Source organism: Hypanus sabinus, chromosome 4, assembly GCF_030144855.1.
Source record: "Hypanus sabinus isolate sHypSab1 chromosome 4, sHypSab1.hap1, whole genome shotgun sequence".
Taxonomy (NCBI): domain Eukaryota; kingdom Metazoa; phylum Chordata; class Chondrichthyes; order Myliobatiformes; family Dasyatidae; genus Hypanus; species Hypanus sabinus.
Genome location: NC_082709.1, coordinates 45,690,904 through 45,705,944, shown reverse-complemented (window position 1 = coordinate 45,705,944; position 15,041 = coordinate 45,690,904). Strand labels below are relative to the sequence as shown.

At 41.4% G+C, this 15,041-nt stretch overlaps 1 protein-coding gene across 2 annotated transcripts in view; it reads right to left on the bottom strand.

Moving 5' to 3' along the window:
- LOC132392716 (SPATS2-like protein) overlaps positions 1-5,453 on the bottom strand; it is a 219,685-nt gene extending 214,232 nt beyond the window's left edge. The window contains exon 1 of one of the 2 annotated variants that reach the window (XM_059966992.1): positions 5,411-5,453. The gene's annotated coding sequence lies outside the window, so the exon portion shown is untranslated. The remainder of the gene's footprint in view (positions 1-5,410) is intronic. The other variant, XM_059966994.1, reaches the window with a different exon arrangement.
- Between the last annotated feature and the right edge of the window lie 9,588 nt (positions 5,454-15,041).

The window sequence follows — 15,041 nt, the reverse complement described above, 5'->3', positions numbered from 1 at the left end:
ATACTGTCTCTAGATGGGCTCTGAAAAGCAGTCCTTCTCAGAACAGCCATACCGGTGGGAAAGAGCATTAACTTTCACATTCTTTGAGCCTGGTCTATAAGAGATAAAGTTACAGCATGAAAAAAGTGCCCGCCTAGCTTGCTTGGGATTCAGGCATTAAGTCACCTGGATATAGGCAAGAGTTTTGTGCTCCGTCTATGCAATAAACAGGTGCTTGGAACCTGAAACCTTCCAGCCAGCGGTGCCATTTTTCTATTACTCATTTGACTGCTAGGAGCTCTCGGTTACCAACTTCGTAATTCCTCTCAGAAGGGGACAGGCATCCGTAAAAGAATGAACAGAGTGAACCTTACTGTCAGTCACAGACCTCAAAGAGGACAGCTCCAACACCAGCCTGGGATGCATCTGCTGCAACAATGAAAGGTAGTTCACCCATGGTGCACCCATTTTGGGGCTGAAGTGAATCACCTCTTCAATTCATCAAAAGAAGGTGGTGCCTCAGTTGTCCAATGAATACGGCACAGAGAGCCCTTAGGAAGTGCAGAGATGTGTGCAGTAATGCTGACGTTGTAAATGAAAATCCTATGGAAACTGGCAAAGCCAAGAAACCTCTGCACCTGCTTTAAGGTCTCTGGCTGTGGCCAGTCAGTGATGGCTGTCATCTACCCTGGCTCCATGTACATGCCTTCTGGAGAGACAATATAACCCAACAAGGAGACTTTGGAAGAATGGAGCAGACATTTAAGCTTCATAAAGAGATGACTTTCAGAGAGTTTCTGGAGGACCTGTCAAACATGATGAACGTATTCATGGACAGAGCTTGGAAAGATCAGTATATCATCTAGATACACAAAAATAAAACAGTTCAACATCTCCTGAAAAAAAAAGGCCTGAAAAGCTCCAGGGGCATTTACCAATTCAAATGGCGTGGCGACCCGACTCCCGTGTCGTTATTTTAGCGCTGCGTGTAGCACACCGCTACAATGGCAGGATAAGATATTCCCAGTAGCCACTAGGGGTGCTAAAAGCTGCCTTCCATTCATCACCTTCTCTGATGCCCGTCAGACTGTAGGCACCACGCAGACCGAGCTGTGAAAATGGTAGCTTGCTGCACAAGCTCAAATGCAGACGACATCTGCGTCAATACAGAGATGAAGACCACAATCCTTCTTGGAAGCAAAGAAGCCAGCACTGGCCAGAGAGACGAAAGGGTGAATGAAACAGGTCTTTGAATCATCCTGGATATATTCATCCATATGAACTTGGTTTCTGGAGTAGAGAGGGGACATAATCGACCTGTGGGGGAGCAGCACCAGGGAGAGGTTCAATGGCACAGTCATATGGTTTGTGAGGTGCCTACTCAGTAGCTCGCTGTTAACTAAACACCTCTGTCAGATCTTGATATTCAGGAGGCAAATGTACAAGGTCTAATGAGTAGTCAAGAGAGTCACAGGAAATCTCCCAGTAAACTGCTGCAGCTGCTTCTCTGTGTATCCTGACCACTGGGAACAGAGGAGAGATTCAGGAAATCGGGCACGCAGAGCTCCAGTGAGGATATCCAGTGACCCAGGAGAACTGTGCATCTTGAAGGCGCAGCCAGGGATAGACAAGAATCAGAGTCTCAGGAGGACTTGAGGAGATATAGAGAAATTGGTTCAAGGTGCATTTTCCCTGTGGTCAAACAAGGAGCCTTTACTCTGTATTTGATTACTCCAGAGCCGGTGGCTTGCCACCCATAGTTTGAACCTTCCAGGGCAAGAGACAGACCTCAAAGGGGACACACATTTTCTGTGCCAGTTCGTTGTTGAGTAAGTTAACAGCTGCACCCAAGTCCACAAATGCACTAAGCGCAATGATCTTCTCATTGGAGTCGTCCCAAGTGAGACTGGCTGGTAGTAAATAGGACTGGGGAGTCTCAAGTTGGGCCTCCCACCCCTTAGCAAGCTTTTGACCTTCACTGCTAGCTCAGGGCAGGAGACATGCAGGTGGTCCATTGCTCCATAGTGAAAACAATGGTCCGTTCTGATGCATCGCTCCCTCTCCTTAGGTGTCAGGAGGGTTTGCCCGAACTGCATTGGTTCATTTTCTGCCTGTTGACTAGGACAGGTAAGCTCAGACGAAGGGGATGTGAGAGAATGAATGAATGAAATTTTATTTTGGTCAGTACAACCATAACCAAAAGCATCATTTTCAATGATGATTTCATAGAGCAAAATTAAATGATAAAAATCTTTAAAACAGACTGAAAGGCTGTAAACTGAAGCTACAGCTTATTATGCCTACCCCTCTTACTTATACAAAAACATGTGGCATCAATCATCACATCAAAACAAAAAAATCTCAATCTTTTAAACACAAAATCCAATTTCAAGTATCATTTATTTACGTTACTCCCATTCATTTTAAATCATGTATTTTATACCTGTTCATTGAATTATTTTTAATTTTTTAAACTTTTAAACTGTGTGGTGCATGCACAACTACACTACACTAAATTCACCCTTGACTGAAATAAAACGATTTTTTACATTTGTTCTTATCCTTTGTTTTTGAAATGTACATGTTCCTCTCAAATCATGTTGACTTCCTCTCATTTTAAATCATCTTTGGATACTTTGTGGTAACTGCCCATTTTTTTACTTTATATATAATTTGTATTATTTTAAGATCTATGAAATCTGAATTTTAATGTATTTAGCTGAATAAATAGTGGATTGGTTGGTTCATAACTTGTCTTATTTACAATTCGTATGCCTTTCTTTAGGAGTAGAAAAATTTGTTTTGTATGTATTTCCCCATACCTCTACACAGTAAGTCATGTATGGGACTGTAAGTGAACAGTATAATGTATACAAAGATTCCTGATTTAAGAAATCTTGTGCTTTATACAGTATTGCAATAGATTTTAACATTTTTGCTTTGATATAATTTATAGGTGGTTTCCAGCTTAATTTATTATCTATTACCACTCCTAAAAATTTTGTTTCAGATTCCTTATCAATTTCAACATCATTTATTCTAAGTTTACTATATGAGTTTGGTACATGGTTTGCAAATATTATGAATTTAGTTTTCCTTAGATTCAGTGATAATTTGTTAGTATCAAACCATATCTTTATAATTTTTAGTTCTTTCTCCACTATATCCAAAAGTTGTTTCAGATGTTCCCCAATACAAAATATAGTTGTATCATCAGCAAGTAATATACATCTTAATGTCTGAGAAAGCATACATATATTGTTTATTTTCAAAATGAACAGCAACGGACCAAGCACTGAACCTTGTGGGACCCCACAAGTTACCCTCAAAAGTTTTGAATTTGAGTCATTTACATGTACATACTGATACCAGCCTTCCAAATAACTATTTAACCAGTCATGTGCCACCCATCTAATACCATAGCTTTCTAATTTTGTTAATAATAATTATGGTCAATGGTGTCAAATGCTTTTAGATCAAGGAATATTCCCACTGTGTATTCATTTCTTTCGGACCTGGAGTATGAGAATTAGGGCATTCTCTCCTCCTCCTCTCACAGACACAGATGTCAATCCGGAGAGCCATGGTTGTGAGCCCTCCCAGGGTAGGCCCCCACTCCCGACTGGCAAGTTCATCTTTCACTTCTGCGGAGAGGCCCTGGTGAAACATTCTGAGGAATGTTCTAGAATCCTGCTTGCTTTCAGCTGCCAGAGTCCTGAATTCTACTGCAAAGTCTGCAACAGATCGGGCTCCTGGCACAGATCTAGCAGCCACTTAGTTGCCTCCTGGGTGGTCAAATACCTGCTTAAAGGTGACCATGAACACCAATTGGAGATTTCTGGGACCATTGAGCATTGCCCACTCTAGTGCACAATCTAACAGCAGAGATATAATATAGGTGCTCTTGGATTTATCAGACTGAAAAACTGGAGCTGAAAGACAAAGGCATAATGAGTCCGAAAACCTGGATTGCCACCGTAACATGGGGAGCAGGGAACTTGGGGTTCTTTCACAGGTAGCACCGTCCCAGGAGGTGCAACTGGTGCAGGCACTGGCATTGCATCAGGACAAGGATCTTGAAGGCATGCCGAGGAGATTTACAAGGATGTTGCCTGGATTGGGGAGCATGCTTTAGGGGAATAGGTTGAGTAAACTCAGCCTTTTTTCCTTGGAGCGACAGAGGATGAGAGGTGGCCTGATAGAGGTGTACAAGATGATGAGAGACATTGATCGTGTGGATAGTCAGAGGCTTTTTCCCAGGGCTGAAATAGCTAGCACAAGGGGCAAGTTTTAAGGTGCAAGGAAGTAGGTACAGAGGAGATATCAGGGGTAAGTTGTTTTTAAAAAAAAAAATAAACATAGAGAGTGGTGAGTGCGTGGGATGGGCTGCTGGCAACGGTGGTGGAGGCGGTTACGATAGGGTCTCAGACATCCCACCCTGCGTAAACTAATTTCAGGGAGGTAGCACCATCGATTTGCGGGAGACTCCTGGGAGAGATGGGATGTCTGCAAGAGAGTAGCTCTTTAGCAGCTAGCCAGCTAGTTCAAATAACTAGCCAATGAATGACACCTGTTAAACACACCTCAACATGTCTTTTACATTTTAACCTTCCAGGGGCAATAGAAAAGTCACTGTTGCAAAAAGTGCAGCGAGCAGCACTGTCATTATTTTTGACCCCTATTAGGCAGGGGTACACTTTAGTGTAGTCTGGAGAGAGGTACTTCTTTTGGAACACTCTGACATGTCACACTCTCGCTCAAAAAATATAAAAACATTAAAAATCTATTTCCAGGATATTGTACATAATTTGCAGGCATCAGGGAGCCACTATCAATATGTGGGAGACTCCCAGAACTTCCGGCAGAGGTGGAATGTCTGGGGTCTTTTAAGAGACTCCTGGACAGGTACATGGAGCTCAGAAAAATAGAGGGCTATGGGTAACCCTAGGTAATTTCTCAGTCAAGGACATGTTCAGCACAGCTTCATGGGCTGGAAGGCCTGTACTGTGCTGTAGGTTTTCTATGTTTCTATGCATAAAACAGCTAAAGAGACTCAAATAACTGCTTTACAGCATCCCAAAAGCTGCTGTAGTAGTTCTTGATGTGCACCAAGCAAGGCTCCCTGCTTACCAACAACAGATCAGAGCTGTTCCTCTTCTGCTGGGTCCATTTTAATGGACCAGGCTTGCTGTCACAGCTGGCTAGGTAACTTCTTCAGTTTTAACTCCCTCACACAGAATTGAGGTGAAGAAAAGTCACACAGATTTAGAGGAAAGAAATCCAACAGGACTTTACTGGATTCCTTAGCAGGCAAGGCCCAGGCAGAAGGTCCAAAAATCTCACAGGCAAGTCAAAATCCAAAAAAAAACATTAACTAGAGCTTCAGAAATTAGTGATTCATACATACAAACAAAAGTGAGGCTCTACTTACAAAAAGAGAATTCCAAGGCTGAGCAAAGAAACAAGGGACAAGGAACTTAAATAGGGCTACAAGCAAGGCCCAGGTGATAACAATTAACTAATTATTAGCCAAATAGGCAGATGGGCAAGGTTGGCCTTGTCATCTCTGCCTCCCTCTGGTGGCCAGTTCAAGATGTGACACTCCAATTGGTTCAAGTTTGATGTCAGTTTCTGATGACTGAGGGTGTAGCAACTGGCCAATTTTGATTGGTTGTGTTTCTTGTGAACAGAATTACCTGGACAAGTGTCAGCAAAGTTGCCTCCAAATAGTACAGCACAATGACTTGTAAATACATCATCAGAAGTCCTTCCCCAGTGTCAGTGTGGGAGTATATCACTAGAAGTTCAAGAAGGTGGCTCACCACCATCAATTGCTCAAGACCAATTGAGAAAGGGCAATAAATGCTGGTTATGCCAGTGATGCTATCATTCTGAAAATTAGCCAAAGGGATTCACTGACCCAAGGACTTAAAAGTGGATTGATACAAGATCTTATTTCCCTCTGACTGGTATACAGAACAAGTGTCCACAATCTCTGTAGAAAACGTAAATTCTTCGGATCAGCTCCACTCCGTGGTTTGAAAACCTGGACTCCTTAGATCAGATTGGCATCTACTGGGGCTAGCATTTCAAAATAATAAAGTCCACAATCATTCAGCAATGATAAAGCCCTCATTGGACAGAAACCAAAGTTCACTTTACGCCATTGTACTTGCTGATATTCCAGGTCCACGTTGGGATACAAGTGTTTAATTTTCAGTGATGGAGCATCATACTTCATTCACCTCTAACCAACGTGCTGTCACACTTCCCAAGACGAGTCATCGGTTCTCTGTGACACTCTCTCACCCAATCCTACCACTTGCAAGAGAAAGGAGCAATGAAATCTTTCACCTCCCTGATATTTGTGTGCCTTTGGCCTCCCTTCCTCCAAGGTAGTCACAACAAGTATTGTAAAAGCAGAACAAGCAGCAAATAAGAGCTGCAAAATAACTTCACATTGGGAGCCTTGTGCAATCGTTTCCTGGGCAGCTTGGCAGCAATGGCTTGAGTCTAAATTGGTCACAGTTGTGTGACCCGCTACAGCGTGACATTTTTTCACTGTGAAAACCTTAATGGTGAGCAGCAATCAAGAGTTAACTTGATTCATCTCATTCAAAATGATACGCTTTGTAGGTGAGCAACAGCAGGGTGTAATTAGGCATTGGCTGAATGTAGTTCAGATGCATGCATAGCTGATCTGCAGAGTGTCCACTTAAGAAATGATCTGTGGCTTTGCGGCCCCTCTACCCAGGAGGAAGAAGATCATCTCCTCAAGTCTGGATTGTCATTGATATTGAAAGCATACCTCATCTCCCTCCTATAACTTTGGCCTGAGCCTGAGAGAAAAGGTTAAGAAGTCAGCTTTTATTCTCCAACCTGTGGATGCTTTCCCTCTGTGTAAAGGGTGGAGATGGAGAGCGTGAGGAGAGTAGGCGGACTGAACACATTGCATGTTTCTGCTCCCACATCACCAGGGCACCGAACATCCCTTTAGATGTACATCTTCATAATAAGCACTGTACTTCAATGTCCCTTGCCCGTAGAGCTCTCCCTCTTCTCTGCCTGGCAGCCATTATGCACGTTTCTTCTGTGCTCTGCTATGGGATTGCTGAACCATGGGTCAGTGCCCTTTTCCGATTGCTGCTGTGCTGATGTGAGTGACGTCCCACTGCGAGTCCTGCTGAAGTGGTTTCAGTGCCTAGTTTCTCATGTGCAAACTACTTACAAGCTACTTCAAACTGAACATTGGTTAATGTCTTGATTTTTTGTGAGGGACAGATTTTGGGGTTAGCCACTTTTCCTGGACCAGAAATGGACACAATCCAGATTCCAGCTCAAAAAATTCTTCTTGCTCCTGGTCAGACTAGACCTGCACCAGTTTAGGCAGCCCTTGAGATATTCCATGATCCTGTGGACACCCATAGCACTGTCTACAACTTGAGACATCAGCCTCATAGTTCAAAGCTCAAAGTAAATTTATTATCAATGTACATAAGAATATGTCACCATCTACAACCCTGAAATTCGTTTTCTTGCAGGCGTATTCAGTAAATCCAAGAATCAAAACCGAATCAATGAAAGACCGTGTCCAAGAGGGCAGACAAACAATTAATGTTCAAAAGACAAAAAACTGTGCAAATGCAAAACAAAAAAGAAATTATAATAAAAAATAAATAAATAATAGATATCAAGAACATGTGATGAAGAGTCCTTGAAAGTGAGTCCATTGGTTGTGGGACCAGTTCAATGATAGGGCAAGTGAAGTTATCAACATTGCTTCAAGAACCTGATGGTTGAGGGGTAATAACTTCTCACTACTGCAGCTCCACTCCTTCCTGATGGCATTAGTGAGAAGTGAGTGTGTCCTGGGTGATGGGGTCCCTGATGATGGATGCTGATTTCCTGCGACAGCGCTCCATGTAGATGTGCTCAATGCTGGGGAAGGCTTTATGCATGGCGGACTGGGCCATCTCCACTAATTTCTGTAGACTTTCTTATTCAAGGGCATTGATGTTTCCATATCAGGCTGTGATGCAACCAGTCAATACACTCTCCACCACACATCTATAGAAGTTTATCAAAGTTTTAGATGACATGCCAAATCTTTGCAAATTTCTAAGGAAGTAGAGGTGCTGTTGTGCTTTCTTTGTAATAGTACTTATGTGCTGGGTCCAGTACAGGTCCCCTGAAATGATAGCACCAAGGCATTTAAAGTTGCTGACCCTCTCCACCTCTGGTACCCCGATAAGGACTGGCTCATGGACCTTGGGTTTCCTCCTTCTGTAGTCAATAACCAGTCCTTGCTGACATTGAGTGAGAGGTTGCTGCTGTGGCACCACCCACTCAGGCAGATTTTCAATCTCCCTCCTGTATGCTGATTCATCACTACCTTTGACTCAGCCAATGACAGTGGAGCTGTCAGCACTGTCATTGGCTGAATCAAAGGTAGTAGCGCTGAATGCATTGTATCAAGTTCCTGTCCGCATTAGTTTAAAATGGTCCCAACCTGTTTGATATTAGCCAGCTAACAACCAAGTTGATGTGGCACTGGAAGAATTTGACTGCAAAATCACAGAGCAGCATGCTAAAACTAGGCCATGCAGGAAATTAAGGAAATGAATTAGGAGAAGGTGAAAGCAAAATATATTTTTAATAAGCTCAGCATTAAAGAAAATCTGGGACAGTTGCTAAATGTAATATTACCTCTAAAGTGAGAAGGAACTTCCATTCAAGGAGAACTTTCAAGATCTTGTTTGCTGAACACTTCCATTATTAAAGATGGAAAACAAAGATTAATCTTATGGGCACTCATTGTTATCATTAACAAATAAGCAGAACATTTTAAGATATAAGAATGTTGATGAGTGATTTAATTTTGTATGGTAATGTACATCAGAACATCTAAGTTAATTTTACAAAGTCATTATTAATTGCATTTGCTCTTTCTGATGCCCAGAGTTTTCTTGGCAGGCATAAGCCTTTCACCTGCAAATTAGGTGCGATCCCAGCAATATCATTTTCCGCCACATTCAGCTATCGTTTTTCCATACAATTCCTGACTTAAATTTAAGGAAGCTGAATGGAGCTTCAATGCCTTGGTAACTATTTTGATGAACAAATATGTATTTCCTGAATTACATTGAATATCCCATAGAGGAGCAGTCAAATTGGACCACCCTGCCTCTTGCACTATTTAATAACACAAATGACCTTGAATTTGTTTGTGCTATTCCACACTTTAAAGGTTTAACAATCTCCAAAACAACTTGGCAAGCCACTGTAAGGTATTATAAATGCTTTCCCACTTGCATGCACTGAGGGAGCCACTCACTCTCTGTTAGCAGTAAGACTGGCAACACTGACTTCGGTGATCCTCGAGTAGGGGAGGGAGAACCAGTCAGGGTTGCTGAGCAGAACGTGCATCTGCTTGGGCGTTGACTGAGCAGTTATTTGCCTGAACGTCGATGTCATCAGCAACAAAGAGCCTCACTGTCAAGCCTCTCAACCAAGGAATGACTCATTTACTTCACGTACTAGAGCCTATAAACCATGGCTGAGTTGTGCTCTTCCTGAAATCAGCACCTTAAAGAGGAAAAGAATTGTGAAGGGGAGACATTTGCCATAAGATAATTTATCTGGCATAACTGTTGAAATAAAAAAAAGTGCACTTGCTGAAAATAACCATTTGTTTGCTGCCAGTTTTAGTATGCTGGTTCAGTTCTGGTCGATTAGCTTGACTTCAGTCTTATAAAATGAGAAGCAGTAAGAGATGGATCAAATTCAACGCTGAAGAGGAGTTTGGATAAGTACATGAATAGAAGGGGCATGGAGAACTTTGTTCCATTTGCAGGTCAATGGGACTACACGGGATAACACAACTAGATGGGCTGAAGGGCCTGTTTCAGGGCTTAGCGCTCTATGACTCTTTTGAATTTTATTGTTTCTTGTGCTGTGATTTTTCAGTCTACAGTGTCCACTTCTGCCCAATTCCAGGACACTTGCTCCATGCTAATATCGCTCAATGTCACATTTGGTGAAAAAGACACAACAATAACAGTTAGTTGTTGTTAAGCATCACTAATGGTGGTAATTGTATTATGTCCAAGAATATGCACTATTGGGATTTATTTTTAATTTTACTCATGCATCATGTTACATTTCTATTCCCTGCATCTCAATATCTAAAGTTCTTGCTAAGTATAAGCATGGGGCAAAATATGCAATTGAAAAAGAATTCTTCCTCTTTTGAAAACAAAATGATAGTCCAGAAATTATTGCTGGTGCATACTGTATACAGACAATATTGCAAGGACAATAACAACCTTCCCTACTCTATGAAACCAGATACACTCAGAGGCCACTTCACTAGGTACAGGAATTGAATTGAATTGACTTCATTTCTTACATCCTTCATATACATGAGGAGTAAAAGTCTTTAAGTCTCTGTCTAAATGTGCAATTTGCAATTTATAGTAATTTGTAATAAATAGTATGTACAACAGGACAGTCAATATAGCAGAAAAATACAATTGTATAAGCGTGAATTAATCAGTCTGATGGCCTGGTGGAAGAAGCTGTCCCGGAGCCTGTTGGTCCTGGCTTTAAGTTACGTTCCATACCAGACAGCGATGTAGCCAGTCAGGCTGCTCTCAACTATGCCCCTGTAGAAAGTTGTTAGGATTGGGGGGCCCATACCAAACTTCTTCAACTATCTGAGGTGAAAGAGGTGCTGTTGTGCCTTTTTCACCACACAGCCAGTATGTACAGAGTACCTGAGATTTTTGGTGATGTTTATGCCGAGGAACTTAAAGCTGTTCGCCCTCTCAACCCCAGATCCACTGATGTCAATAGGGGTTAGCCTGTCTCCATTCCTCCTGTAGTCCACAACTATCTCCTTTGTTTTTGCCACATTGAGGGAGAGGTTGTTTTCTTGACACCACTGTGTCAGGGTGATGACTTCTTATTATCTGAGAAAAGGCCAATCAATATAGTATTGTCAGGAAATTTATTTAGCAGATTGGAGCTGTGGGTGGTGACACAGTCATGGGTATACTGATAGTAAAGGAGGGGGCTTAGTACACAGCCTCGAGGGGTATGTATGTAGAGGGGCAGAGGTGAGGGAGCCCACACTTACCACCTGCCAGTGATCTGGCAGGAAGTCCAGGATCCAGCTACACAAGGCAGGGTGAAGGCCGAGGTCTCTGAGTGGAACCCAGTGTGGTCTTCTGCTGCTGAATCCACTTGGGGGTTCAACATGTTATGCATTCAGAGATGCTCTTCTGTATACCTCTGTTATAACACATGGTTATGTGAGTTATGGTCACACTGTCGGCTAACTATTACTTGGATTGCACTACCTGTATGCATAATCTATATTTTCATTTATATTTTTCATTATTATTGTTATGAGCAGAGAGACAACATCTGCCAGAAGTAAATTCCTTGTATGTGCACAGGTACTTGGCATTTAAAGTCTGATTCTGATTCCTATCAGTTTGAACTTGTCTGGCCATTGTCCTCTGATCTCTTTCATTAACAATGCATTTTCACCCACCAGAATGCTGCTTACTGGTTGTTTTTCATTTCTGGCACCATCCTCTGTAAATTTTAGAGAGTGCTGTGTGTGAAAATTCCAGGAAATCAGCAGATTCTGAGATACTTAAATCACACTGACACCAACAATCATCCCAAATTTCTTCCCCATTCTGATGTTTAGTCAACAACAACTGAACCTCCTGACTATGTCTGCATGCTTTTATGCACTGAGCTGTTGCCAAATGATTGGCTGATTAGATATTTGCATTATCAAGCAGGTCTATACGTGTACCTAATAAAGTGACCATGGAATGTATATTGCATCTGATTCTAGACTGTGAAATTTCCTCTCCTGTTTTTAAAAACAGCTTTTAAAAGCTCCTGTTAAAAGCTGCAAGAGGAAAAGCTTATCAATTGAAATCAGGATAGTTTACATGTACATAGATCCAACACTGATGACATCACCATAAACCCACAGATATCTACAACATAAAGATGCCAAAAAAGTTGAAGAACATTTTCTTTGTCCTAATCTTACATCCTTGGTTGGTGCCATTGTGGAGGCAGAGTAGAGAAACTCAAAGCTGCTACTTCACTTCAGGTCAACCCCAGCCTCAGGTGCTGCTGTCTGTGTGGAGTTTGCAGCTGCTCACTGTGACCACATTGGTTTATTCTCAAATATTAATAGTTCAATTACTCTCTATATATCTATTCATCCATCCATCCATCCATTCCCCTTGGGGAGTAGGGCAGTAGAGGAATCTGAGCAGAGATGGTGAGGAGAACTAAAATAGGGATCGATGTAAGATCAGTATAAGTGGGTGGTTGATGGTTGATATGAACTTAATGGGCCAGAGATCGTACAATGCTGTATCACGCTATGATCAAGTGGTCTTATGAGATATTTTTTAAACTGGAAGTAGAGTTTCTACCCCCATGACAACTTCAGGCAATAACTTCCAGGTACCCATTGCTCAATTGGGGAAGTATTTTTCCTCAGTTTTTTTCCAAACCTTTTACCAAATGTAGTGTATCATCTGAAAATCTCAACTAAAAACAAAGAATGCTAGAATCACTCAACAGTTCAGGTAGCATCCATGAAGAAAGAAACTGAATCAACACTTCAAATCAGAAACCTATAATCAGAACTGGGAAAGAAATGAAAAAGTTCATTTTTAATTCATTTAAGTCCTGAAACATTGAATCAGAGATCATCATCTGCTGAGTCTGTTTGTGTTGAATCTGCTGCACTTTTAATGGATATTTTCTATCTGAATATTTCCTGCGATTTGTGTTTAAAGGAGCTTAGGAGAGGAAATTGCAAATTTAAACTTAGCAAGGATGAAAAGTAGTCGATGTTTCTTCCATTCATTTTACAACTGAAAGCCGTGAAGAAAAAGGACAATGGGCAGCATGATTAGAAAGTTAATGAAGTAAGAGGAGAGAGAGAGAATGTCATAGTAGGTGGTTGACTTGAGGAAACTGTGGACTTCAGGAAGGGTAAGGCGAAGGAACACACACCAATCCTCATAGAGCGATCAGAAGTGAACAGAGTGATCAGAGTGAACAGTTTCAAGTTCTTGGGTGTCAAGATCTCTGAGGATACCTAAACTGGTTCCAACATATTGTTGCAGTTATAAATAAGGTAGGACAGTGACTGTAGGAATTTGACGGGATTTGGAATATCAACAAATACACTCAAAAACTTCTATAGTTGTACCATGGAGAGCATTCTGACAGGCTGCATCACAGTCTGGTGTGGAGGGGCTACTACACAAGACCGAAAGAAGCTGCAGAAGGTTGTAAATTTAGTCCGCTCCATCTTGGGTACTAACCTACAAAGTACCCAGGACATCTTCAAGGAGTGATCTCTCAGAAAGGCAGTGTCCATTATTAAGGATGTCCAACACCCAGGACATGCCCTTTTCTCACTGTTACCATCAGGTAGGGGATACAGAAGCCTGAAGGCATACCCAGCAATTCAGAAACAGCTTTTCCCTCTCTGCCATCTGATCGCTAAATGAACATTGAATCTTTGGACACTACCTCACTTTTTTAATATATTATATTTCTGTTTTTGCATGATTTTAATCTATTCAATATACGTATACTGTAATTGATTTACTTACTTATTCTTCCTCTTCTTTTATACTTGGTATGGCATTGAACTGCAGCTGCTAAGTTAACAAATTCCACGACACATGCTGGTGATAATAAACCTGATTCTGATTCTGAAGGAAAGTGTACAGTGGAGTTTTTCAGGAATAGATACTTCCCTGAATACGGATAAGTTAATGATTCAGACTTTGGTCTACAGGGCATGTTATCCAATTTTCCAGCTGACACTGGACTTGCAGGGGTAGTTAACCACGAGGAGGATAGTAGGGGAGTTCACAGAGGAACAGAGACATTGGCAGAATGGACAGATAGCTGGAAGATTAAATTTAATGCTGAGAAATGTAGTGTTCTACATTTTGAAAGGGAGAATGAGTAGAAGCAGCATAAACTAGATGACACAATCCTAAATGTACAGCATGGTAGCACAACACTTCACAGTTCACCAAGCTGGGTTCAATTCCCACAGTCACCTATAAGCAGATTGTATGTTCTGCCCGTGACCGCTTGGGTTTCCTCCCACAGCCTAAAGATGTACCATTTGGTAGGTTAATTGGTCATTGTAAATTTTGGTGTGATTAGGCGAGGACTGAATTGGGGGTTACTGCAGCATGGCTCGTAGGGCTGGAAGGGCATACTTGACGCTGTATGGCAATAAATAAAATAAATAAAAATAAAATCAGAGGACAGGAAGGAGATATCTAGGTCATGACATTACCACATAAATGTGCACCTCACTAAAGTAAAAGCAAAACTAGGGCACACATTTCCTGGGCTCCTGTGTTTCTCTTTCAATTAATTTCTGGAGTTACAAGACATAACAGTGGTGGTGATTAAGTTTTAAAATGACTCTGAGATGTCTACCTACCTGCTGAAGTGCAGTGAACTGTTTGAGTTAATGGAAAGGGCAGCATGTTGTGTTTTTGGTCAGAAGTGGGAGAGAATGATGGCTGAGTCAAAAAAGGCAGAATATGGACAAAATTCACAGGTTTATAAACAGTGATAATAATAATAAATTTAAAAAAGCATAAATGGCTGGCTACATCAGAAAGTTTGATTGTACAAAAGATACTTGGGTGTTGTATACAGAATGAATTGATCAATATCTGGAAGCAAATGAAGTATAGTTTGTTTAGAAGTTTAACAGCTCCAACCAAACCAGCTGAAATGAGCTTTGCTAATATCATGAATGTAATGCAGGAGAATTTAGGACCAAAACCATTGTTGAATACAGAATGCTTTAGGTTTCATTTGTGGAAATCATAAGGAAGGGAAGTCCACTTCAGCTTACATGGCTGAATTCAAGAAATTGTCTGAGCAGTGATGGGCTGAATGATCATTTAATTTGTGGAATCTGACAAGGAAGCATTCAAAAACGGCTCCTATCAAAAGCACAACTCCTCATCTTT